The 22329-nt window shown below is 44.3% G+C and overlaps 1 non-coding gene across 1 annotated transcript; it reads left to right on the top strand.

Moving 5' to 3' along the window:
• Positions 1 to 13001: 13001 nt before the first annotated feature.
• Positions 13002 to 13184, top strand: LOC132956031 (U2 spliceosomal RNA). Its single transcript, XR_009665978.1, has one exon. It is a non-coding gene; the product is annotated as a U2 spliceosomal RNA (small nuclear RNA).
• Positions 13185 to 22329: the final 9145 nt, after the last annotated feature.

The raw sequence follows: 22329 nt of genomic DNA on the forward strand, positions 1-22329 counted from the left end.
CTACAAGAGAACTACAAGATCACAGGAGAACTACAAGATCTCAGGAGAACTACTTGATCACGCGGGAATAAAGAGAAAAATGTGCCAACAACATGCTGCTTTGTCTTTCTGAGGATGATTTTTTGTAATGTTGATAAAGTGATGGAACATACGATCAGGAGTCTGTACATTGTGTTTTATTTTGAAATTTACCGGGTGCTCTGTGCGTTTCCTTGTCTGACTTCCTGTCCGGGTCGATCTATTCTGTCCAGCTTGACGTGTGCTTGGAGTGAGCTCCGTTTCAAATAGACTCACAGCGTATTTGAAACAGAGCAGAGTTTAGAGGCGCTGCTGGCACGCTTTGGAGACGGGCCGCGGCGCTTACTGTGGAAAAACAATCATAGACTAGAGTGTCAGCGAACGGCGGCATTGTTCGCGACGCTGACAGATGGACCCACCTGGGGGAGGGGTTACTGCCCTTTGTGATGTCATGAAGGGAAAATCTCCAAACGGCCTGTTTGAGCACACATTTTCTGAAAAGTGGAGCAGGCAGAAGACTGAGAGGATGGACTTTTCTCATCATTGGGGCATTTGTAGACAGACTAGAGACACATACTAAAGTTAGAGAAACATGGTTGGCATGGCTTTAAAAAGTTCAAAACAAATCTTAACTTGCAGGAATACTCAACGAAGGAAATCACATCATTAATTGTCACTAATTAGTGCTTCTCTTGACTTTGTATATAATACTGGTATTTGATTAAATTTCAACAGGGAAAAAAAAACTGTGAATTCAACAGTGACGACGATTTGAGTGACTTGCATCGTGTTCTTCTTCTGGTGCAAATTTACGTATTATTTTTTAATTTTCCATGTAACACAGTTCACAGACTATAATCTGCTGATTTAAAAAGCTATGCACAAACTTTTACCTTGTGTGTCATCCACTAATATTCCAAATGTGGTTATTATTGGTTAAAACTGCAGCAAGCATGCAGGTCATGTAGACTTCTTGGCATATATTTAAGAGCATCAGAAGCAGGTCTGAGGCCCCGGGAGGGCTAAGGATCCCGAGGAGGGATGTTTATAGAAGCAGAGACGTTCAGGAGGAGCGTATCTTCTGGGCTGATCCCAGGAGCTGCACCTAATTAGAAACAACTGCTCCAAATTCACTTCAATGGCTGCACAGATCTCTCGTTTTATGTGTCTTGGCCGCTCCTGCACGTTCATCAGCTGCACCTCCGGGCTCATCTCCATCTCTTAAGACTCCCCTGGCCGCGCCGTGTTTGTGGATTTCATGGATGGTAAAAAGAAATTCGAGGCCCGCCACCTAACTCCCCGGCCTTATCTCTCCTCGCACACACACAGAAACACACACTCAGGTCTTGTCTTGAAACAACAGACTACAATCACACTTGTCAGGTCAAATCTGTTTCCAATTGGCCCGAGACTTTCATGAGTTTAGACCTCGCCCTGCTGCTTTTGAGAAACATTACATCATGGACCTGCTTTACTGAGGCCGCCTCGTACCGTTTGAATCTCTCGCCCTGCTTGTGTTTGGAGTCGAGTCAGTTAGCATTAGTGATGAGATCACAGAGGAGGAGGAGAAGTGCCACTGCCGAGTCGTTCGAGTCCAGCTCTGTAATGCTGACCTGGTGCATCCATACGGTGATTACATGTCTGGCGCTGCACGATTTGGCACACATGGACCCAGACGTGAACCCGTCAAAGCTTTCAATCCAATCTAATCCTGTCATCAGACCATCTCATGACGGAGTTCCTCATTCAATTGGCATCCGAACGTTCTCCTGCAGACAAGCTGGCAGAGACAGAGGCTCATATTCGAACCAGGTGATGGAGTTTCACGTCAATATTTCTCATAAAATAGACTAAATAATCACAGAGGAGGACGTATCGCTGCTCTTTCTGTACAAATTCTGCGCTCAGGATGATGTTACAGCTAAAAAAAAAAAAAAATCTTTATTTTCTCACCTGACAGTATCATAGTGGAGGTGTCTGGAAATATGAAAGGGTTTGAGTGTGTTGAGGAACAGACGTGAGATGCGACTGTGAGTGTGAAGGATGAGGTTGCTGAAGAAACATATACAGCAGAGAACAGAGCCGGACTGTGCAGAGCCTCCGGACAGACCCTAACCCTCGCTGCTTATTTGATTCATGAAAGAAAACAAATTGATCCTCAGCAGAAAATAAACGCTCCTCTGTTGACTACTGAATCACTTTCACGTTGTTGTAACCGTAATCCCCGGAATTCACACCTCATTCATGCTATGAATCCTAAAAATGTACAACTTATTTTAGTTTTGAGGCGACACTCTGGCCTGCTGGATCAAGTTTGTCTTATCCAAGAGATCGCAGGATGTGGAAGACAGGATGAGGCTTGACTTTGGCATATAGGGCACACTCACACTCACACTAAGCCCAGTTGTCTCTTACCGTGCTTTAAAGGGATACTTCACCCGTTGAAACATGAATCTGTATTGACATTGTGTCATATATGTAGTAGAAATGTGAAATACATTTGGTTGGTGCCTTCTTGACTGAGAAAAGGCAGAAAGTGTCTTTTTGGCTCATGTGGATGAAAGACAACAACTCCCAGAATGCACAGCTCCGCCCCAGCTCAAACTGGCCCCGGCTCCTCGTCCTCATCGAAGCCAACAGGCAGGTCTTGTGCCTCGGTTGCTGCTCCCTGTTCCTCCATCAGCTTCAACTGCTCGTCGCTGTATTGCGGCTCGCAGAGATAGCCACGAAGATCCGATTCGAGCACAAGACCTTCAAAATCCCCTTCATCCATATCAGTTAGTCTCATCTTTCTCCACAGAGCCTGTTAGCATAGCTACCAAGCAATATGGCGGACGTTGCTTTTAGATTCTGGGAGTGAGGTCCCACCCACTGATCTGTAATAGGTCCGTAGCTTCAGTGGGTCTTTACGGCAAAGACCGTCTAGTGTGTGTGTCTGTGCCCTTAGTCATACCTAGCATATTTAAATACTCATTTACATCTGCACCCATCAGAACTTTGCATCAAATTGCAGGTCTATGGAAGCCTTATAAACTTGTACTTAATTTTTGTGGTTGTTAAGATTTTGAGCTGCAGATAACGGGGTTGAAGGTCGATTAACTCTCACATATACGCCTCAATCAGATCCTTACTTGCCGAGACGTTCTGTGCATGCTCCACAGTCCCCGTGCCGAGTTGTCAACCCAAAGCTGAGCAGTCTAAATGTGAAGAAGAAAACAAGACAAAGGCATCTACATGGAGAGAGTTAGAGCGAGAACCAGGAGTTAAATGTACCGAGCTGTAAAAGTGGTCCATGTGTTTTCACCATTCGACATACAGTCAGTTTTCAGCTTCTTAACCTGTTTGTTGATTGTTTGTTGGGATGTAAAAGGTCAACCAGAAGAAGATCCAACAATAATAAGCTGAGAGGAGGCATAGGAGCCAGATGTACCATAGTACGTACTGTTGATAAATTATCCTTCCATGCTTGTATACTGGGACAAAGACAGACGTCCAATTAAATGTCCTAATCAAGCTGTTACTGTAGCCCCACTTAACTTTTGCATGTAAAGGCAATGACTTGCAAATAGTGGGGTGAACCGACTGAGCCTTAAATACCAAAAAGATCGTCAGCTACAGTCTCTAAAGTCGTACTACTGAGACAAAAAGACCCCATCTAATTCATGACGCACACACATGAAGTAAAGAGAGTAAAAATTCAACATTTTTTACACCTTTAAAAACATTGTGCTTTAGCTTCCAGGAGCGGATATTTATAAAGGTAAACAAAGTGTGATAACACTGAACATTTTGTGTTCATGTTTGATAAAAACATGAAACCTTAGTGACTCTTTCAGCTACAGAAACAGAAGCATGTTTATGTCGGTAATAAAAGGATGTAATCTGCACAGTATCATGTTCTCTGCGAGAATCTTCTTTAGGAAACGTGTTCACGTGGTGGGACTTTCTTTAGGACCACATCCCCCATGCACAGCTTCATGACGGTGTGTTGTTGTAAATCCCGATCTAAGCGGTCATGTTGTGGGCTGATATCCTGCTCGTTGGATTTGGTCTTTTTCCTTAAAACACACATTCCTGTGTCTGTGTTTGGGACAGAAAAAAGTCTGTAGGAAGTTGTTCTAGCTGTGAGGCTTCTAAAGGCAGGGCAGCCTAAACAAAGTTTCTTTAAGTATCAGAAGCATGTTGTCTGGAGACGGGATGTGAGTGTGTGTGACTGTGTCTGTGTGTGTGTGTGTGTGCGTGTGTGAGAGTGTGTGTGACTGAGTGTGTGTGTGTGTGAGAGAGAGTGTGTGTGTGGGTGAGTGTGTGTGTAGACGGGGAGTTGAAGAGGCTACACTCGTATGTTTAACCCTTAAACACTTGATTAACTAATTTAACAATCTACTGGACAAATGAGGGAGAAAACCAGAAGTTGATAAGCAGCCATTACTCCCTTCAACAGCTGCGTGATTGAATGCGAGCGGTCCAAAAAGTGAAACATTTTTCTACTTTTAAAACGACCTTCTACGTAAAGTTAACTTTACAACAATGTTCCTGACTTCAGGGAGAACTGAAAACTTAAACTTCCCATCAGCACTAAGCTGCAGTTCGCTGCCACTCTAGTCACTGATTGTGTTTTCACAGCGAGCGCAGCGGTCCGTCTCCGGAGCGTGCCAGCAGCGCCACTACACTCTGCTCTGACAGAGTACGCTGCAAGCACGCGTCAAGCTGGGCAGAATAGAACGACCCAGACAGAAAGTCAGACAAGGAAACGCACAGAGCGTCCGGTCAATTTCAAAATAAAACACAACAATACAGACTCCCGATCGTATATTCCATTTTTTTTTTTTTAATCAACATTACACTTGATCTTGATCTTGTAGTTTTCCTGTGATGTGTGTACAGCTGCTCATGGCTGTGCTTGCGTTCCAGAAATGGATCCAGTGGCAGGGCACGTGCCGTCCGATGGAGCAAACACGGTTTTGCTCCGTCGGACGGCGCGTGCCCTGCCACTGGATCGGACGGACCGCAGCAGTGCCGTAGGAATTCATCTTTAGCTGTCATTCTTTGCGCTGTGGAAATACGGCTGTTCAGCAGATGTTGCGTTAGCTGGGTCTAAAAAATATTGAACATACCTTTGATGTGAAAGATGTTTTTGATATAATAACTTTCAAATAAAAGACCTTATGGTTGGAGTATCTTCTTTAACGTCTGGTTGGTTCTACAGATTCTGGAGGTCTGAAGCATTTTCAGATCCTCAAACATCAGCAAACACATCAGTCCCTGCTGGACTGCTTCTTTGGGGTTTGGAGGTCAAACAGAATGAGTAATAAATTCATGTTGTGGTGATTCATCGCTCTCTCCGTCTCCAACTGGACGCCACAAAAAGACTCGCCGTGAAAAATGATATAATTGTAATCATGTAACACGTCGAGGGCTTTGCTGGAAGCTTGAACCGGGCAGGAGGAGAGCGCTTTTCAGACAAATGGTATCAATTTACCTGCCGTCATTAGAGCATGTTGTTGAGTGGGATGACATAGTGTGATGACCCCCCCCTTAAATCGTACGACCCGTTCTCCCCGCCAACAGATGGACTCTGAACTTCTCGTTTTGGACGAATGTGGGTCGTTTGATTGAAAAGATTCTCTCTGCTCTCCAGATTCCACCTCCTCATTTTTTAAAAGGGGGAAAGAATGAAAAACAAAACACATCCCCTCCCCTCCTCCTATCCGCTCCCTCGCTCGCTCGCATGCACGCCTCCGGAGAGAGTCGACCACAGGCGTCCAACAGAAACAGCACACAGAAATAGAGCTGCTATTTCTGTCCGAACAGGCTGTTATTTTTAGAAAAAGTGACATGCTCTACGCTGAATTACAGCATCATAAGGTCACTGCGGACCCCCCCCCCCCCACACTTTTAGCCTCCAGCCTATGACTCACCAGAAAGTATGCGGTGACGTTACTCCCACATTAGCCGCCCCCATGATCTGATCAAAAATCTGATATCGAGCTCATTGACCTGATTCAATCAAAGGGGGAACTTTAACTATCCAAAGGAGTCTGCTTCTCGTTTAAACACACGGTTTCATATTTTATCGTCCTGCAGGTAAAACACACCCGTGTGTTTATTTCACGTGCGTTTGTTTGACGCTGGGATCAGCTCCATGACTCTCTCGTTGCCTTGGACAGCCCGTCATTAACATTATTGTGCAGCATGTGAATGAAATGCAGTTCAAACATGGAGCAGGATCATACAGCTGTTTGTGCGCCAGGCTGAGACATAAAGAAACACACAAAACACACCTGCTTCCAATCTCTGACTCACCTCGGTGTTCGGTCCAACCTGTGAGCAAGTGCTAAATGAAAGGGTGGCTAATCTGTCTGCAAAGCATCTCCATTAAGAAGACTGTTTATTTATTTATAAAAAAACTTTGTATGCTTAGTTTTTAAATGTAACCAGGTTTGTCTCGCTGATATCAGAGACGTTTTTAACGAAGGGAGACCAACAGGGGAGTCTTTGAAAGGATTCAAAAAGGAGATCAAAAAGATGGAGAAATGCAGATGAAATGATGTAAAAGGACATTAAAATAAAAGACAAGACTATAAAGTATGTTTGAAAAATAGGGTCTATAAAAGATTATAATGGCCTGTGCAGACTCTTCTGGAAGCACTTTTTAGAGTCTATATGCATTCTTTATTCCCTCTGGAGGAAAAAAAAACTTAAGTCACATCTGTCTTATCGCCTCAGTTTTGTGCATTTCACTTTTTGTTCTTCACCAAGAAGCAGCAACTGTAAAAAGAAACTAATGTGCAGTTCCTCTTATGGCCACTTGAGGCTGTCTCCAAATGTGAGTCAATCCCCATATAGCTCCATGTTAAAATGTCCAACTTTACAGAGCACAGAAGAGGAAAAAAAAGAGCTCCTCACTTTCTGCCCGGAGTTGTGTGTGAGTGACTGGCCCAGCCCCTCCCACATCCTTTAATTCCCCTCCTCCACACCTGAGTGCAGATTGCTAGCAGAGAGGGAGCGAGAGAGGGAGAGTAACAGGTCCGCACATAACAACGTGTTGTTACTTGGAAACTCACAGTTACCTTTTAATATTTCAGAGAAGTAAAGTCAAAAGATTCTTGAAATGGTGAATAAGACTATGGTAGAAACAAGCGGCAACCTCCGGTCTTGAAAAATGAAGCTGATGCTGAAGTGTAAAATCCTGCAGTTCCTCGAGTGTCCACTAGAGGCTGGCTGCAGAAGCACAGGAAGTCACACACACACCCATTCTAAAAAGCCTGTTTTTACAGCAGAGATTAACATGTTTAGAGCCTGGTTCAAAAAAACTAACAGGTTCTGATTAGCTCATGTCTCGATCGACACACACTGTACGGGGGGTGAATGTTTTGATGACTCATCTGTTTTGATTTGATGAAGGATAAGAGTTATTCAGTGTATAAAACCCGCCTCAGCTCCAGCTCTCAGCCTGTCGTTAGGCTGTCTGAAAGTTAGACTGAGACAGCATTTCCAGCATGGCGGCTTCTGCAGATGAGCCTCCAGCGCCCCCTGCAGGAACAGATGGGTGACGTCACTCAGGCTTCGTCCATTAATATTTACAGTCTGTGGGTAGAGAGTATTTTGTCTTTGAACATGGTTGCATAGTACGGCCTTAGATGTCCAAAAGAAGTCGGTCATTTCTCAACTGGAAGGTTGGGGGTTCGATCCCCAGCTCCTGCAGCTATATGTCCGATGTGTCCTTGGGAGAAATACTTGACCCCAGGTTGCTCCCTTGTTCGTCATCATGTTTTAGTTTTTGTTCTTGTGAAGCTGGAGACAATAAAGTTTTATCTTTTCTAAAATACGACTAACTGATTACAACATTTGTGACACTTGAAGGCAGTTTGAAGGCAGCCTCTCCCGTCTCATTCCACTGGTATTTGGTGTTTTCCAGTGAAACCAGTGGTCACTCAACAGAAATTACTATTTATGGTAAAGCAGCCTGAGATGAGACGTCAGCTGGAGAAGCTGTAAAGTCATCATCTGATATCAGGATCGGATGATATGAATGTTCTATAAGCTGATCCAAGAAGAAGAAATCTCTGCGTCTGATCCGACCAATTCTTCGTCCTCCTTAATTCTCTAGAACTGGAGATGCAAAACGCTGAAGTGACCTTTTATGCCGAAAAAATAATGACTAACACTGAGCTCTGTGGGCTTCACTATGTGCCTCCAATGTCAGAATAAACACATGATGCAGGGTTCAGAAGGAGAGCACTCAAGACCAGCACTTTGGTAAACACATGATATTCTCATAGAAGTTTATCTACTTTAAGTGGTGACATCAGCAGCTTACAACCAATCCGCCCTGTTACTCTCTGCACATGTGCACTCTCTCTCTCTCTCTGTGCACACTTAAAACACGCTTACAAACAATCATCATAATGTTTGTGAGTATTAAAGGTCCCATATTATGCTTTTTCTGGTTTTATATGCTCTTTAGTGTGTTTTCCATGTGTCCTGTGCATGTTTAGGCACATCTATGTGCAAAAATTCAAAGTCCGCGGAAACGCGACTTCTCCTACCTCCTCCTGTTAGCTGTAGCATTAGCTGCATGTAACGCTCAGTTCTAGCCCCCCTCGATAAAAATTTGTCAGTCCGACGTCATTGTCAGTGTGATATCACTGATCTAAGCCCATTGGCTCGTTGTGGCAAGCCCTGCAGCTCATGTTGCACGCCCGTTAACTTCTGTAGCACGCCCACGATATGCCGTAGCCTGCGGTAGAACAGTAGTGCTAAGGTGCTAATGTTTATGCTCCCCTCGGACAGAGCCAGTGGCTGCATTCCCAATATGGTAAAAGAGGCGGGACATTTCCGAGAACCGTGCTGAGCAACTGACCAATTACGGCAGGCCGACCAATCAGATCAGACTTGGCACACGTGGGGACTCTGAACGTGGGCACTTCAGAGCCTTAGAGAGAGAGTCAGAAGCGAGCCGGTGCATGGAGCGGCAGTACATGAAAACAGACACTTTTTTCGAACTTTAGCTATTGTGAACATACTTTAGTAGGTACATAGATTAAATATACGAACCCCAAAAAGGGCATAATATGGGCTCTTTAAAGGCTGCATGTTAGTTCTGGTTCCCGTTTTGACAGGAGTCTTTCTGTGTGCACTTTGACTGTGTCCCCTCGCGTGCACAGGTTCCTCTCAGGGTGTGGAGGCGGAGGAACATGTGTGTCTTTAGTCGTGAAATTGTGCTAAAACATAGTAAAGTAAAGCGCTAAAAAAATGTCTAAATGTAGCGTGCACTTGCAGCCATAAAGACATCACATCTGTAGACCTCTACAGCTGTGTGTGTGTGTGTGTGTGTGTGCACAGAGGAGGGCTGTGATTGGTCCTTTAGAAAGGAGATCGGAGGATGGTTAAAGACTCGACAGACAAAATTTCAGAATTTCAACCATGGAGTAACTGAATGGACTGAAATGGGAAATGTTCATGGAGAGCTTCTTTACTTTGTCACAGGTGAAGCTGCGTCCGAAAAGGTTTAAAAACGCTTGTCCTGTTTTCTTGTTGATGCTCAACACCGCGACCAACCCTTCACGGACCCTTCAACACATGCTCCATCACTTCTGCAGACAGAAAGGCACATGTATAGAAAATCTCTGAAAAATGACCTCCCTTAGTATTTTCTTTGATCCATAAAGGGATAACAGTGAGCATGCAAACTTTCTAAACCTGTAAATATGATGTACTTCTTGTTACATGATTTTCCTTCCATTTGCTGTTAGTTACAATATTCCCACAGACATCCGGGCCTCTCCATTGATAGAGCCGCCAGCAGCAGGAAGGAAGACTGTCAGATGTTCATCATGCAAAGCGGCGAGCTGCAGGCCGGCTGCTTTGCATGCTGCACAGTTGAACATTTGAGTAGCAGCAGAGGGTGTGAGGACGCTCGCAGTAATTACTGAGCAGGAAATTGGACGTTAAATGTTTGAATAATCACGTATCTGAGGGGGAGTCATGGACGGAGCCGACGGTAGTGAAGCAAATTAAAACAAGTGACTCCAATTAGTGTTTATGGAGAGCAGCTGCTGAAGTGCACATGGTGGTGAGTGAAACTATGGAGCTCGAGTTCAGCTTCCAGCTCTGATGTCTGTTTAACGCGGCCACTGCGGCACTCTTTTATTTAATCATGAGGACAGATTGACAGTTTCAAATGCTCATGTCAGGATTCTGGGCCGACATCTGAGGAACTTCTCTGTCTCCGTGAGGGGGTTTCTGATGTCGTAACATCTCGAGAAGTCGCCTCTTTGGATTTACACGAAAACAAGGTCAGTGTTTGCTCTCAGTCGTGTACAAACCCCCGTTATCCGACTGTTTATTTACGAATCAATTCATCTGAGATCCAGCCAGCAGTCATGTTCTGGATAAGCTTTCCTTTCAAAACATTTGGATTTAATTATCACGGGGATATGATATCCAAACAATCTGCTTTCTTCCATTAATAACATGATTGCAGCATGGCAGGGGGAGCTCAGAAAGCAGCGTTTTCATATTTTCATGGATTTTCAGACTTGTTTTCTTACTATTATGGGCATGAAACAAAAGCCAATTTAGAGTAATGATACAGTTTATGTTTGGGAATCTAAAGAGGAAGCGTGCAGCGTCCTGGCTCCACGGCGTGCAGCATCCGGGCTCCACGGCCTGCAGCGTCCTAGCTCCACGGCCTGCAGCGTCCTAGCTCCACGGCCTGCAGCGTCCGAGCTCCACGGCCTGCAGCGTCCTAGCTCCACGGCCTGCAGCGTCCGAGCTCCACGGCCTGCAGCGTCCGAGCTCCACGGCGTGCAGCGTCCTAGCTCCACGGCCTGCAGCGTGCGGGCTCCACGGCCTGCAGCGACCTCACTCATCACTAAAAACGTGTCTTTGTGCATGTTGGAGCAGCCAACACGAGGAAAAGGAAAGCAGCCACAGCTTTGGTGATAACAGAAACAGTGAACATTGAGGAAACATACACAGAGTGTCACTTTACAGATAAACCACCACAGGACGTGATGTTCTATTTTTAGATATTAAACATGGTGTCAAGTGTTTCTCCTCCAGATTAGAGTGCTGGATCGCAGGGCTGCAGTGGTGGGAGGTTTGTTCACTTTGGCACCTCGTGGGGAGTGTGAAGATTATTTTAGTCCCGTTGTATGCCTTCAATTATTCGAGCGTAGTTTTTGTCAACAAACAGCTGGTACTAATTGAGAGATTCATTTTGCGTCTCATATCTGATGACGTTTGAATGTTATGAGCTTTTTGAGGTTACAGCTGTCGCCTCATGTAATGTAGTTGTTTCATTGGCCGCAGGTGGTTTTCTCAGACGTTTGCAGAGGATTGTGGGTAATAAAATTGACTATTTTTCTGTATAACTTACTGTCATTTTTGCTAATTTAGCATCGAGATGATCCCATACAAGTCTTAACACATCCAGTGCCATGTGATGAGATCCAGTCAGAGGTAAATTGATAATTGAATCCCAAGTCTAGTCCATCCATCCATCCTTCGGGGGTTATTCAGAGGTGTTCTCAGGCCAGACCGGAAATATAATCCCACCAGCGAGCACTGGGTCTACCCTATGGTCTCCTCCCAGATGGGCGTGGCCGGAAAAACCTCCAAAGAGAGGCGTCTGGGAGAATCCTCATCAGACGCCCGAACCACCTCAACTAGCTCCTTTTGATGTCAAGGAGTACCGGCTCTACTCCGAGCTCCCCCCGAATGTCTGAGCTCCTCCCCCTCTCTCTAAGGCCAAGCCCAGACACCCTCCAGAGGAAACTTCAGCTGCTAGTATCCAAGAACCCCCCCCCCCCTTTTTTGGTCACTACCGAAAGCTCATGACCGTAGGTGACGGTTTGAACGAAGGTCGACTGGTGAATCGAGAGCTTTGACTTGCTCTGTGTAGTTGCATCTCTAACCAGTAATCATTTTCTGATTGTTGAATCCTGACCGTTCTTCATAGTCCAAGCAGCTACCTCCAGAGGTGAAAAATTTCAAAAAAGAAAGAAAAACATTTAAGAGTTGTGTTCCTTGAGTGTCCACTAGAGGCTGGCTACAGAAGAACAGGAAGTCACATACACACCCATTCTAAAAAGTCTGTTTTTACAGCAGAGATTAACATGTTTACAGCCTGGTTCAAAAAACCAAACAGGTCTGATTAGCTCATGTCTCGATCGACACACACTGTACGGGGGTTGAATGTTTTGATGACACATCCGTTTTGATTTGATGAAGGATAAGAGTTATTAACAATAAGGGGCGTGGCTTATTTTACTGACAGGCGGGTGTGTTGTAGCTGTTTGTCCAGATTCTTGAAGCCTGCCTCGGCTCCAGCTCTCAGCCTGCTTAGTTGACTGAAAGTTAGCCTGAGTGTCAGAGGACGAGTGGACGCCGTTATAAACATGCACAAACAATTCACCACAAAAACAACACAAATATTTATAAAACAACATGTTTACCTCCTCCGCTCCTCCTCGTGTTGTGGCCTCCTGCAGATAAAAACAGGCAGCAGTCACAGTGTCGCGTTTCACCAGGAGGCACTTCAGACAACAAATCACTGAAACGGGCTGCGTCTAGCGTCAGTTGTTGGGGATTAGTTTGAGTGCTGTGCTCATGTTTCAAAGCTTCTTTTCTAAACTGCTTCTGATCATCTTTATCTGTTGGACGACCCGCCGTTAAAGCCTAAAACTCTATCATCATGGTCACCTTAACCTGCGTCTAATGGCATCCTGTTTATTTTGCTATGATTCTTGTATTGGTGACTCACATTGAAGGTTGGACTTTGACCTGTTGCTGCTCTATAGTTAAAGCTCACAGGGAGTCCTGTTATCTCGGTGTGATAGCTCGCTCTGTGGTTTCCCTCAGACACACCGGTCTTTACTTCACACTCACACGTGCTGATGTTTCCTCTCTGTTTCTGTGCATTAGTCTGCCGTGGGAAGTTTTCAGTGTCACCCTGCTGTTTCTATACGATTCGAGTCGTCGCTTCTCTGCCTTTTGGCTAAGATCAAGTGTGGTATTCTTATCAGTTTAATATCTGTACCTTTGAATTGCTCCCCGGGGACAAATAAAGTTTTTTTGAATTTGAACTGAATTTGAATGTGACATTAATGATGGAGTCAGTAGCTTTTCCCTACATAAATAAAATACAGACTTCTCCTAAAGTAAAGCTGCTCCATCGTCCCTTCTGGGCCTCCATACATGTGTGCTGGTGACTGTGTCTGCAGAGACTCTGTCCTCTGACTGGATTTTACTGTTCTGCTTTGTTCTGGTTGACTCGGCACGTTTCTGGGCGGAGCTGGTGTGTTTCCTCCAGCCAATGACAGGGAATGTGGACGTGAAGTTGGTCTGCTTCCTGTTGGACAGGCAGGTAGTTTGCAGTGTAGGTACAATCAGTATACGTACACACTACGTCCTGCAGTGAGGGGCGATGAACCCAGGAGGAGGAGGGACCGTCTTTGAATGTTGTGAACATTTCTAAGGACTCCACCTTTAAGTAATGGGTATAACTATTCAAACAGTCTATTCATTTGACATTTGTCCAAAGAATTAATGAGCTGAAATGATTTTGATGCTGGACATTTGATGTGGTTTTATAGATAGAAGATGAGCACTCAATTTTTGAATACCTTCTATGAGTGCACAAGTATCACCTGTTGTGATACAAAATAATAAAAAATAAATATTTAAATTCTCCGGGCAGCTACGGCTAAAAACATTCAAATTGTACTGATTTATGGAGATGTCCGATCCAATTTAAAATGTGTTCTTGTTGAATCAGAGACTCAACAGGACAGAAAAGAAAAGCATGTGATGCAAACTGGGCGCTCTGACGTGCTAATCGTTGGCCACATGAGCGCGAGGGTGTAAACTGAGGTAACGTGTGGCTTTGGCGTGTTTCGCGCCCGTTCTTTCACCTCTCGTCGACACTTCCTGCAGCTCAATGCCACCCACACTCTCTGCACGCTCCCTCTCTGCGCATGAATTAGCTCTTCTGTCCACATGTGTTTCATTAAAGTTCAAGTCCACCGAGTTGGCGAGCACATCCAACTTGAGTTCTGCTGCTGAAACAGCCTATGGCTTTCCCATGATGTCTAATTACATGGTAAGACACGAGTAATTGCAATAATAAGTAATGTGTTTAGATTGTGCAGGAGCCGGTCCAGATGTCAAACAGCTGTTTTGATCCTGTTTTTGTTACTTTACATGGTATCGTGAGTGCTGCCGTCAGGTCATATCTGTATGTAAATGTCCGCCTGTGAGAGTAGAAGCATCTCTCTCTTTGACCTCCTGCACATGTTGTAAATTCAAAGTGAAAGAAATGACATTGTCTCATGTAAAGCAGGAAGTGCTTCCGACATGTTGGTTGCATGGAGTCACACAGGAGCATTATTGTGCTGTATGTTATCTATCAGCCTGTTAAACAGAGATGAGTCAGCCTGCTACCAGTGAACTCTACTTTACATTCTGTGTGTGAAGCAGCTCACGCAGCGTATGGATGAAGATGCCACCCGTCCAGTCATGTAAAAACATCAGAAGGAGGAGAATGATTCCCATGATACAGCAGAGTGAGGAGAGCGAGGTGTAGACGAACCGGGAGCAGCGGCGTTATGATATCAAACTGGAGTTAATCCTCAGAGAGCAACATCTGACCTGAGCTCACTTTGAGTCACCTCACAGGTACAACGCCAGAGATATAAAAGCTAATCCTACTTAATGATGTGTTTGTTGCCATCTGCCTTTGATCTTTGATCATTGCATTTAAAGAGACACACACCAAAACGGAGCGTTCTGAGAGAGCTGGTTTATACAGGGTCACAAACCTCCTCTGGTGCTTGATTCATGTTATATTTTGACCAAAGCACAGCACAGACCACAGGAGACTGTTTGAAAAGGTGGAAGACCTAAGTTGTGGATTCCACAGGGTTTGTGCGTAGAGCGTTCTGTCTCTGTGGTGGTTTTGCTCTGTCCTACGGCAGGAGTCAGGAGTGCGTCCTTCCCCACAGGGTCGGTTTCTGGAGCATAAACGCGGCCACGATGTTGGCTAAAAGTCAATCAGGAGACTGTATGTTGTGTTTTATTTTCAAATTCACTTGATCTCTCTCTCTATGCTTTTCAAAATAAAACACAATATACACTCCCAGTGTAACCTAATGTTGGCACGTTGTGCTCTTTTTTCCCTCGTGATCTCGTCGTTCTCCTTTGATATCCTTAACCTGCGAGTACAGCTGCTCATGGCTGCCCTATGCTGGGCTCACGCTTCAGAAACAGACCCAGTGGGTTTGGGTGCACGCCGAAGGATGGAGCCAATCCGTGGCGGATTCAATTACTTACATTGTGCTAAATGAATCAAGGCTCTACCTGTTCTAGCTATTCCTTTTCTATCAATTTGGGTTAAAGCTTCAAAGGTACCCAGGATGACCCGCAGCCTTCAGGTGCCTCATATAGTCCCTGACCTTTAGTCCAAGAGGTCAGATTCTGACTTACTGAATAAAAAAGGCACGGAGATAAAAGTTAAAGACATATCTGGAAGGTTAAGCAACACCTTTGCAAGCTTTAATGAGTTTATTCTGCTGCTGTGCACTGGAAGGTTTTAAGATGTCATTATGAATTCTTGAAGCGGATTCTGTCGGATACTTTGGTGGGTTTGTGACGCGGCTTAAAGGGATTGAGTTCATGAGACGTAATCCACAATCGGGCCGAGACGCTTTCTTGTATTTTAACCTTTCATCGAGAGCTCCCCTGACCTTCAAATTCATACCTGTGCAAAGAATCTGCAGACTTCAAAAGGCTGGGATGTGGAACCGTTCTGCTTTAAGTATGTGCAGTACACGACAGGATCTCGTTTAGTTTGGGAAATAAACGAGGAGAGGCGGCAGAGTTGACATAAAAAGATCAGTCCAGTCGGCTTCATTCTCTCTCTCATCAGTCATGTTAACTCAGAACAGACACGTTTGGTTGAAAGACTTCATAAGTTTGTGAATAAATCAAAGTATCGTTTTGTTATCGATATCCAGACACGGATCATCACAAGCTGTAATATATGAAGCAGACACAGAGAAATGAGGAGCTGGCTCGGCGGGACGGGAAAATGGTTTCTGATGATGGATCTGTCAACAGTTCATGTGGTTAGTACTCTTCAGGAAATGATTCCAGCTATCTGGAGTATGTCAGCGATGTGAGTTTAAAATGAAACCTTTTGAATTCAGCATGGGCAGCTCTTTCCCAGACTTTAAGTTGTGAAACGTCAGGACTTCTCATGATGTCATTCATTACGTTTGACACAATTTATGGCCTGTCGGGATACTTCACTCAGATTCAGACAGCGAGTCGATTCCTCACTCACAGTATCTCAAATGAAACTGCTGCTTCAGAGTTTCTTCGACGCCGTTTGCTGCCACTTAAGGGGCAGCTGTGGCTCAGGGGTAGAGTTGGTCGTCGATATGTGACTCACATGTCCGATATGTGTATTTGGGCACAACACCTGAATTGCTCCCGCTGCTTCGTCAGCGGTGTGTGAATGTGATAAATGGATGAGTTAACACTGATGGACTCTTTACACAGCAGCCTCTACCATCAGGGTGTGAATTTGTCGGTGTGAAAGAGCTTTGAGTAGTCAGAAGCTTAGAGAAGAAATATACAAGCTCAAGTCCATTTACCATTTCAGTCAATGATCGTGTTTCCACAGCGAGCGCCGCGGTCCACATTAGGAGCGTGCCATTAACGCCACTACACTCTTCTTTGTTTCAAATACGCTGCGAGTCTATTTTTTCGACGGACTCCGCGGCAAGCACATTGCAGCTGGACAGAATAGATCGACCCGGACAGGAAGTCAGACAAGGAGACACACAGAGCGTCTAGTCGATATCAAAATAAAACACAATGTACAGGTTCATGATCTTATATTCCATCACTTTATCGAAAAAAAACAACAAATCATCCTCAGAAAGACAAAGCAACATGTTTACTTTCATGATTGATACGTGTTAGCCATAGTTAGGCGCGTAGCTGACCTGATTGTAACGGTTTGTCAGGAGGCTGAAAACCCGCCTCAGCTCGCAGCCTGTCGTTTGGTTGACTGACACAGAACTTCCACCAGACACATGTGCTGGAATTTAGAATTTAAGTTAGGCTGAGACAGCATTTCCAGCATGGAGACCGCCATCGGTGGGACTCCAGCGCCCCCTGCAGGAACAGACAGGTGACGTAACTCAGGCTTCAAACATTCATTTTTAAAGTATGAGTATGACTCAAATGCTTCCACAGAATTTCACTCGTTTCTTGAGAGGAAATACAGAGACTGTTAATTATGAAATCTATACATACCTTTTATATCTCTCTGATCAAACAATAAAAAGTGTCTCATTGCAGTGAAACGGGCTTACAGAGCGGCTGTTCTAACTGTGACTAAAAGCATATTTGGCATGACGATTAAATGACCATGACGTTGCTGCTTATATCTTAACATAGGAGCAGATCAACAGGACGATATCGCCTCTCTAATGCACTTGTTCGTTTTTACTGTGAGTGTTTAAAATGTCGGGAATGTGCCGACCATCTGGATTCACTGATGACTGTCACAGCTAACACATGTTAACAGAAGGACAGCGTGTTCACAGACCCGCTTTTAATTGGATATTGAGTTAACCTGGGTTTAGACGCTAATCAGATTCCTATGAACAGAGAGTGACAGGTTGTGTTTCGTCTGTGACTTGGCGTTGAGCGCTCAGCAGGCCTGATTACACTCTGAAACCTGGACTGAAGAATTTTATGATCTCACACATTAGCAGATGTTCTCAATCAATATCTGTTGATGTGAGAGCCCATTAGTTTGCTAATTACATTTGCATAAACATTTCCTCATTTCATATTTACTACGCCGAGTTTACACACGGTGGCCCTTGAGTGCTTACATGTGTTTGGCGTAAATACTAACAATGAACACACACACACACACACACACACACAAATACAGCCATGTACTGTGTGTGTGTGTGTGTGTGTGTGTGTGTGTGTGTGTGTGTGTGTGTGTGTGTGTGTGTGTGTGTGTGTTCATGGCCACACACACAAACAAATTATCCGGGTGTCCCGCTCACGTTCTCCTCCAGTGAACAAACATCGATCTGATTCTGTTGAAGCAGCAGTGTGTGCGCTGCTGTTTGTTTGGTGGACACACCGCCATGATGTAAACGAACTATGAAACGGTGTTTATAAAAAGTACGATTAGGACATGATGAGAGGATTCTAGTCCTGTGCAGCCTGACAGTAAAAGACCTCGATACACACCGCGGACCATATTGGAGGCTCAATAAGGACAAACAGCCAACTGAACGGTTTAACATCGTCACCACCAGAAGTACTCTGACTCTGAGGAAGACGCTGTGCATCGAATCATGAGTCCTTTGCACTAGAGCCCGACTGATTAATCGGCCAGCTGGTAATATCGGCCGATATTAACATACTCATCGGCTAATTTATCTCTGATATGCGCTGAGATTACGAGATTTATTCACCAGTCAAACAGCATTTCATTTGAGTATCATTGTATTACACTAGCAGTTCTCTTTCACCAGCAGAGGGCGCTATATGGATTACAACAAGCATCATCACTCTCCAGAGTGTCGAGCAGTGATGCACTTACATGAGCAGTTACTTTCCAGCTGAGTGACCATCTTTTCTTCGTTGTAAAGGGATCAACACAATAAATACGTATATCTATTTCTATCTATCTCTTCAGATCGAAGATCGAAGAACAATATCAGCTGATATATCGGTATCAGATTTATTTTCTCCCCAATATCGGTATCGGCCCAAAAATCAGTCGGACCATACTTTGCACCTTAATACAGTTTCCATAAGTGATTGGTGTGCTTTGGCCCACACCTCCCTACCTTCAGAGGACCATGTGACCATTGTCTTGTCTATTCTATATGTTTCATACATTCATGAAAAAAAGAACGAGTTAAAATGTCTTTAGTAACTTTCTGAACATGAAATCAGAAACTCTCACGTCTCTTCATAACAGGTGTTCATAGTCTCACTGCATACCACACAATCCATTTTCATTGAGTCCCAGGCCACCTATCATTCTCCTGGCTTTGTTTCAAATCTTTCATACTGCGGACATTATAACACGTGTTAGCAGGAAAGGCCCAGGTGTAGTTTATAACAAGAATTAAAGATGGCTGCCTTCCTCTCAGGTGTGTCGATTCCTGGACCGTTTTTGCATACTGTTTCATGATCATGTCTCCATGGGATAGTTACATTTAAAAGAGCCAGTTTGGATGTTATTAGTTACACCTGCTGTGACAAGTGGGAATGCCTGCTGCATATCTTCATCAGTGCGTGCAGCTGTACTTTCTGGTGTTGAAGAGAACCATTAAAAACATGAATGGTAGAAGTACTGTGGATCCTGTAGGCAGGATACAGTACAGTGCAATATAGAGTAACAGTATTAACTAATCCATTATACACATTCACACTCAGCTTACGCAGGGGGAGGAGTTGGGGATTAAAACCGTTGAACTAACATGTAAATGTAGTTTTAATGTGACTGTGTAGAAAGTGGAGCTCCGACTTGTTGGACGGTCTGTTAGTCCAATAAAGCTCACAGAGAGACAGATTATTAGTCTGATATTTACATGAACAAATCTCCAAAAGGCTCCAACAGCACACACACAGCCCAGAGGTTAAAGGTAGGGGACTGAATTAGCTGAGGGGACACCTAGCAGCTCCCACCTGTCACTCTCGAGTAGACGGAGCTCCCCACCTTCAGCGTGGTGATCTGGCACCACTACCACCCAACGTCCCTGACGCCCAGCCACCACCATGACTGTGTCATCCCAACGACCATCAGCATCCTCATTCATGCACGGCCTGCTACGAACTCCACCTCAGCGGCAAGAAAGTGTGGACAACAGGAACGTTAGATTACAAAGGAGAAATCCTTCCTGCATATTATCCCATCTGCTCTTTTGTAAAGCGTCTCAAGATAACATTTGTTATGAATTGGCGCTATACAAATAATGATTGATTGATTGATTGATTGATTGATTGATTGATTGATTGATTGATTGAAAGAGGCCACGCCATGTCACCTTAAGTCTTAATGTGATGATAATAGGTGAGTTGTATAAACATTCAGCCTGTACAGTTGAAGAGAGAGTTGAGCTCTAGAGACCCAAACTTTTTTTGTACCAGGCTGTAAACATGTTTATATACTCACTGCAGGAGACAGACTCTAGTGGACACTGGAGGAACTGCAGCTGTAAAGTTGGACATTTTAACATGGGGCTCTATGGGGACTGACTCACTGCAGGAGACAGACTCTAGTAAAAACAGGTAATAAAGGTGCATCTTATGCATCGGACAGCGAGCTACTAAAACATTAAACAAAAGGAAAGAGCTGCAATTATAGCCCATTCTGAAATATGGAACATTTGCAGGTATCACCTGTGGTTACTGTACATAACAAAGAAATGTGAAGATTCCTCTGGCCTTTCTTACCTCACTCAGTAGTCTGGTTGTTATGGTTACATGTCATTTGTGCTCAGACAGTTCTCCGGTTGACCTCTCAGATGACAGGACACGTGGCTCGCAGGCGATTTGTGACATAAATGATGTTCCTAACGTTGTTCTCGCGTTCTTTGCACAGAAGTTTGGTATGTGTCTGATAGAAGCCTGGTTTCACTTGTGTGTTATGTTCATTTATATATGCGTACGGCTTCATCATCCATCATCCTACACATACCTGCAGAGAGGTCACAACATATCACGCCGTCTTCTGCTTTGTATTATTCGGGTTTTAATATGACAACAGAGCCGGGATCGACGTCTCTGCAGGCTTCTGTTAAATCAGAGTAAAGACGGTGAATTTAATCAACTCCAGGCTGTGGAAGGTTGTAAATTCAGAAAGTATGTCTAGTTTACTGCTCTTTCATACCCGACTAAATCTTATAGATACATAATGGGCGTTTAAAGTCGGCACTCTGTCTGCATTAGTGCCCTCTCAGTCAGTGAAAGTGATCATTCATGAGTTCTGTGTCTCCCTCCCTGTGAGCCCCGTCACCCCGGGCAGAGGTTTTGGAAGCTGCCCTCCCGCCCTCCGTGTGCTCCCCGCTCGGATTAAAGCCTGTTTTGGCAACATATGAGCTCATGGGTAATTGGCTGAGGTGATGTTTCCTGTTGAATGCTACCTGGATCCTTTGTGGTGGCCTTCACGCTTGGTCTCTCCCTGCCACTAAGGCTGGTAATTGAGCAGCACTTTGGTGACACCGGCCGTGACCCGAGACGAGGAAGTTAGATGTTTCCTCGGAGTGTCATTGGAGAGAATGACGGAGGGATTGTTTTTACCTCACGGGCATGGTGCGCCTTATGTTAGAAATGTATGTTAGATCACTTCAGTTCAAAGACTAAAACCTCTTTCAGACGGCAAGAAATACATTAAATCTTTGCTTCAGTTTAATTATCCCTCAACCTAAAAATAAGGTATCTGAGGCTGGAGAATAAACTCTGAGCAGATAAAACTTTATAAATAGGAGCTGTCTCTGCTGCACGCCTTCACACCCACACTCCCGTGAGCACATCACCCCTGCTCTGCAAATCTCCACTAGCTCCCAGTCCCATACCGTACCCAATTCAAAATCCTGCTCCTGACACATAAAGTACGGTGGCTGAGAAGTACAAAGCAAAATTACAGAGTGAAACACTTTTAGACACATTGAGACACATTTACATTTTGAAAAACATTTTTACATTTTAGAAAACAAAATAACAAAATAACAAAACACATTTGATAAAACATATTTACACGATGTGAAACACTTTTACCAGTCCCCAAACACATTTACAAAGTACAGAATCTAGACGTAAAGGGAATGTACCAAATGCAGAAAGTGACCCTGAAGTGACTTGGCATAAAGTCTTGGCGGATTATTTTATTTTAATTAATTTTTATGTTAATCACATACAGTATGTATAAGATTACATTCATTTCTAGAAGTCTCAGTTCTGGATGGAGTTATTTGCAGACCTCCGAGATGCTGGATCCTTCAAAAGCAAAACTGACTAATCGGCTCAAATGAGTTCCACAAACTCCGTATCACTCCGTATCCAAGACTTTCCGCACAAACAAACAAAATGACCCCTCACTCAGTCACTTCCGGGTCACTTCCTGCATTTGGTACATTCCCTTTCCATCAAGATTCTGTGGTTTGTAAATGTGTTTGGGGACTGGTAAAAGTGTTTCTCATCTTGTAAATGTTTTTTCTCATCTTGTAAATGTTTTTTATAAAATTTCCCCCCACCCCC

This window comes from Labrus mixtus, chromosome 21 (assembly GCF_963584025.1).
Source record: "Labrus mixtus chromosome 21, fLabMix1.1, whole genome shotgun sequence".
In the NCBI taxonomy this organism is placed as follows: Eukaryota; Metazoa; Chordata; class Actinopteri; order Labriformes; family Labridae; genus Labrus; species Labrus mixtus.